The sequence below is a fragment of the Lissotriton helveticus genome, chromosome 4_1 (assembly GCF_964261635.1).
Source record: "Lissotriton helveticus chromosome 4_1, aLisHel1.1, whole genome shotgun sequence".
Taxonomy (NCBI): domain Eukaryota; kingdom Metazoa; phylum Chordata; class Amphibia; order Caudata; family Salamandridae; genus Lissotriton; species Lissotriton helveticus.
The window spans coordinates 1,819,677,916-1,819,683,904 of NC_136063.1; positions in this window are offsets into that span (position 1 = coordinate 1,819,677,916).

The window sequence follows — 5,989 nt, forward strand, 5'->3', positions numbered from 1 at the left end:
CCCTGCGCAGGAACGCCTCCTTATGGCGCAGGGGTTTCCAACGTGACGCATCTCCTAGATGCGTCACGTTGTAAATAGGGCGCATTGTTTGCGCCGCCGTTGCGTCACATTACGTGACGCAATTGCGGCGCAAGGAGGCGCAAGAGCCTCATAAATCTGCCCCATGGTGTTTTGGTACCTCGGGCAGCATCTGTTAGGAGAGAGATGGCCAGGATGTTTGTTGTTGTGTCAACGTTTTTGAGAATCCTGTTTGATTGAATGGGATGATGCTGTTTCTGGAGATCCATAATGATAGATCCTCAAACAGGCTCCCGTCAAAATACTTGGCCTCCTTATTGATAAGAGCGATTAAGTGATAATTAGGTGGGGATGATCTGGTGCCACCCTTGAAGGTTGGTGATATGACCGAGCCTCGCCACAAGGCAGTCAGGGTGCCAGTGCTCCTGATCTGTGAAAATACTGGGCCAGATTTTCTGCCCAAAGAGCTGGGTTGTGTTAAAACATAAAACACCACCAGAGGAACGCTATTGGGGCCTAGTGATCTTCCCTCCGCCCTTTGGCTATCTTCCTTATGATGTTATCTGTGTCCACCTCATTGGACTCTTCAGTTGATATTGAGACTACCTTTTCCTGAGAGTCCTGCTGTGGGCTGTCTATCTTTCGGCAGTTGAAATGTTCTTTCACAAAATGTACCTAGGTGACCTCAGAGATGTAGGAATCAGTGCCTTCGTGGTCAGGTCGGAGGAGGTGGTGGATGGAGGCCCAGAATCTAGTGCTGTAGTTGCATTTTAAATCTGTGCATGGCTTGGCCCAAAGTTTGTTGTCCGGTGCTCTTTTTATGGCCTATTTCAATTTTTTATCTGAGTGTTATGATATCTTAAAGCCACAAGGGCGGTCAGGTTGCACAGTCTTTTCTATAGGATTCACATCATCATTTACTGTGATTTTTAGCTGCTTCACTCTGATTTTTTGTGTTGTGTCCTTTCTCTTCGTGAAGGTTTTGCAAGAAAGCTTAGGTTTAATTGCTTTTGTGTACATTTCCTGAAGTGTATCTATAAAAGACTCCCACATAGATGCTGCGTTGCCATTTGCACCCGGGGTTTCTGAAGGATGTCCACCTCAGCTGCTGGCAGTTGCATGAGGATGGCCGGCGTGGACTTGATTCATTTGTAGTTGATAGTGTAAGCTGGGTCCATTGTCTCCCCAATGTGTTTTAGAATAGATATGTTTGTAGAGAAGGATACCTCCTGCATCAGGTGGTCACTGGAAGTTCTGTCTCTAATTTGGTATGTGTGAACATATTAGAATAGCGGGAGAGTCACAAAAGTGTAGTCCAGAGTTGTGCTGGTTCTGTTAGAATGATAGGTGGCAGCCAGTGGATTGTGGACTGTGAATCTGCCATTCAGTGCCCTGAAGCTTAAGTGTTCAAGAATGTCCAGCAGGCGACTTCCGGTTTTGTTTGGTAGGTGCAGATTGACATCCCAGGAGATGACAATGTGTGTGGAGCTGTCCCCTTCTGTAACCTTCGTTAGTTCCTACACTAATTTCCTGCAGTCCTTTGGCTTGCTCTTTGGGTGGACATAGGTATTGATGAAGACTACATTGACTGCTGTATTATTGATTGGTATGGTGAATTTCGTTACGCTCATACCGGAAGTTTTGACGTCCAGGGCCGTTGCAGAAGCTATGATTGTTATTGAGATGTAGGCAGGCCGCCCGAGAGGTGACCGTATTTCACCCATTTCACAGCTAGGACAAAGAAGTTTGCAAAACCTTGAATGGGAACAGGTTCGGCCATCCAGGTCTCCTGCAGGAGGATATCATCGAATAACCTCAGATAATTGTGTAGATCCGGATCAGTTAGCTTTGTGTTGAGACCGTTTATATTTCAAGAGCACATGCGACATGCGTACGGTGGCGGGTGGGGTGGGGGGAATCTACCGCCCACCCCATTGGAGGTACTCCTAGTGATATAGACTTGAGAATTGTCCCAGGTGGTTGACCGAGCAATATGTCTAGCAGGCTTTCAGCTCGAGGCTTAATGCTGGTCGTGGCTGGCTGTTTACCAACCCATTGTGGGTTTGTTGGAATGTGAGCCTGCCCTTCCTCCTGCTTATCCTTTTTCCCCTCCTCCTGAGAGGCTTGGTGGACCGTTCCGTTTGGTCTTGCTGTTGAGTTAAAGAGAGGGTATACTCTCTTTTTGTCTTCAAGTTTTTTATTCCGTCCCTTTCTTCTTTGTGTCTGTCTTAATTTCGCAATATTTTGTGTGCTCCCGGCCCCGTTTTGCCTAGATTAGGGAGCAGTTATGTCTGCCGGACAATCTAAGGTTGTGTCATCTGGAGTTGTGCTGGGGCCGCCCCGTCTGTGTTTGGTGCATTCCCTGAGGTTGTCACTGACAGTTGAGCTAGATTTACATGCCCGCTGAAACCTTCAGTGGTCGATGGAAGGCTAGTGTTGTCCATGGGAGTGGTTAGATTGTGGTCTGAAGGTTTCACCCCAGTTTGTTGGTCCACCCGTGCTGTTTGATTTTGTCTGAAGGCAGTTATGAAGATGTAAGAAATGGGGTTACCCAAATCTCCAAGGGGGTAGCATGGAACCAAGCGGGCAGGCCAAACTTCGGAGGACATGTGAAGCACTCACGCAGTACCCACAGGCAACACACCAGGCACACCACAAAAGAGGCAGGACACCAGTTTGAGTTGGAAAATTAAGAAGTTTAGTATCTCCAACCTGCAAGGCAAAAATGCATCAACAGTGGTATCATAACACGGCACCAACTGGCTACAGATCCAAGTGTATCAAGGGGGATTATTTACATGGGAAGTAAGGACTGAGTCTGTAAGTCCATGGCTGAAACAAAGAAGAATGTTTACATTGCCATTAAACCTGGGGTCACAATGGCGGGGCCAACTCAGGCTCTCATCCTTAGCAGTTTAACTCCAACCCAGCCCCTGTAAAGGAAAACCTCATGGCATCACAGTAAATCCCAACAGACAGGAACACCTGTAATAAATAGTTCAAGTTCAAGTTCGGTATTTGTGTAGCGCACTACTCACCCAGAGGGTCTCAAGGCGCTTGAGGGAGGGTGGGTGCATTACTTATCGAATAGCCAGGTTTTTAGTTGCTTTCTAAAGGACGGGTGGTTCTGTGTAAGTCTGAGGTGAGTGGGGAGAGAATTCCAGGTTTTGGCCGCTAAGTAGGAAAAGGATCTTCCTCCCATGGTGGATCTGTGGATGCGCGGGATTGTGGCGAGGGCTTGATTGGATGATCGTAGTTGGCGGGTGGGTGTGTAGAAGGACAGTCGTGTGTTGAGGCATTCGGGTCCTAGGTCGTAGAGGGCCTTGTGTGCGTGGGTAAGGAGACGGAACGTTATTCTCTTGTTGACGGGGAGCCAGTGGAGATCCTTCAAGTGACCGGAAATGTGAGCATGACGGGGGATGTCCAGTATGAGTCTGGCTGAGGCGTTTTGGATGCGTTGGAGTTTTTTCTGTAGTTTGGTTGTGGTACCGGCGTAAAGGGTATTTCCATAATCTAATCGACTGGTGACCAGTGCGTGGGTGACTGTCTTTCTTGTTTCGGTGGGGATCCAACGGAAGATTTTTTTGAGCATGCGTAGGATGTTGAAGCATGAAGATGAGACGGCGTTGACTTGTCTGGTCATCGAGAGGGAGGAGTCTAGGATGAAGCCCAGGTTACGTGCGTGATCTGTAGGTATGGGTGCTGTACCCAGGGCCGGTAGCCACCATGAGTCGTCCCAGGCAGAGGGGGATGATCCTAAGATGAGGACTTCCGTTTTGTCCGAGTTAAGTTTTAAACGGCTGTTCTTCATCCATTCGGCTACTTCTTTCATTCCTTCGTGTAGATTGGTTTTGGCGGTGTTTGGGTCTTTGGTGAGGGAGAGGATCAGCTGGGTGTCATCTGCGTAGGAGATGATGTTGAGATTGTGTTGGCGCGCGATGGATGCGAGGGGACTCATGTATACGTTGAAGAGGGTGGGGCTGAGTGAAGAACCTTGTGGTACACCACAGATGACGTCTGTGGCCTCTGATTTGAACGGGGGGAGGCGGACTATCTGGGTTCTTCCGGCGAGGAACGAGATGATCCAATCCAAGGCTTTACCTTGTATTCCGACGTTGCTGAGGCGTTGTATGAGGGTGCTATGACAAACTGTGTCGAAGGCGGCGGAGAGGTCGAGTAGTATGAGGGCAACTGTTTCTCCGTTGTCCAGTAGCGTTCGGATGTCGTCTGTAGCTGCGATGAGGGCAGTTTTGGTGCTGTGTTTGGCTCGAAAGCCGGACTGTGAAGGGTCGAGGGAATTGTTGGATTCAAGGAAGGCAGCGAGCTGACTATTGACGGCTTTCTCAATGACTTTGGCAGGGAATGGGAGAAGTGAGATGGGGCGGTAGTTCTTAAGTTCAGAGGGGTCTGCTGTGGGTTTCTTCAGAAGGGCGCTGAGCTCGGCATGTTTCCAGCTTTCCGGGAAAGTAGCGGAATTGAATGAACAGTTGATGACATCGCGGAGATGGGGTGCGATGATGGAGTCAGCTTTGTTGAAGATGTGGTGGGGACATGGGTCGGTTGGCGATCCTGAGTGAATGGAGTTCATCAGGCGGATGGTGTCTTTAGTGGTGATTGGGTTCCAGGCGAAAAGGTTGTGAGAGTGCTGTTTTGGTTCGGAGGTGGGTGGAGTGGGCTGTTCATCAGACTGGTTTTCAAAGCTGTTATGTATGTCGGCGATTTTGTTGTGGAAGAAAGATGATAAGGAGTCGCAGAGGTCTTGGGAGGGAGTGATGTCGTTGGTGCCGGCGGTGGGGTTGGTAAATTCTTTGACGATGTTGAATAGTTCCTTGCTGTTGAGGGCGTTGTTGTCGAGTCGATCCTTGAATGCTGATTTCTTGGTGGATCTGATCAGTTGGTGGTGTTTGCGGGTGGCGTCCTTGAAGGTGGTCAGATTGTCAGAGGTTGGGTTTTTTCTCCATGTTTTCTCGAGGGTACGACATAACTTCTTGGATTTCTTAAGGTCATCGTTGAACCAGGGGGCCTTTTTGCTGCCTTGTTTGATCTGATGGTTTTTCAAGGGTGCTAATTCGTCAGCGCTGTGGGTGATCCATTGTGTGAGTTTGGCGGCAGCTTGGTTTGGGTCCGATGATATGGTAGGAGGGTTTTGGATTAGTGAAGTGAAGAGTTGGTCGGTAGTGATTTTGTTCCAGTTTCTTCGAGGAATAGGTTGAGGGGGTTGTGGGTCGTGGTTTTTTTGTAGCTGAAGTGAACGCAGCTGTGGTCCGTCCAATGGAGAGCTGTGGCGTGATCGAAGGAGATGTGTTTGCTGGAGGTGAAAATAGGGTCGAGCGTGTGTCCGGCAAGGTGGGTGGGGGTGTTAACAAGTTGTTTGAGTCCGAGATTGGCCAGGTTGTCCAGAAGGGTGGTGGTGTTGTTGTCGTTATTCTTTTCCAGGTGGAAGTTGAGGTCTCCCACTAGAATGTAGTTCTCGGAGGTGAGGGTATGTGGGCTGATGAAGTCGGTGATTTCTTCGTTGAATTGTGTGAGGGTTCCTGGAGGTCTGTAGATGAGGGTGCCTCTAATTGTGGTCCTGGGGTCGGTGTGGATCTGGAAATGAAGGTGTTCGGCGGACGCGAGGTTAACGTCGGAGCTGGTCGTGATTCGGATGGTGTTCTTATGGACGATGGCGATGCCTCCTCCTGTTTGGTTGGTGCGGTCTTTTCGGATGATATTGTATGCGTCTGGAATGGCTATGGCGATGTCGGGCGCTGATGATGCGTTCATCCAGGTTTCTGTGAGGAAGGCGACGTCCGGTGATGTGGTGTCGAGAAGGTCCCAGAGTTCAGTGGCGTGTTTGTGGACCGAGCGGGTGTTCAGCGGGATGCACTTCAGGTGGTTGGGGTCGGAGCAGTGTTTTGAGGCGGAGGAATTGGTGTGGGTCCTGATGCAGGTGAACTTGCATGGCTGGCATGCGAAAGGTCCGTGGGTG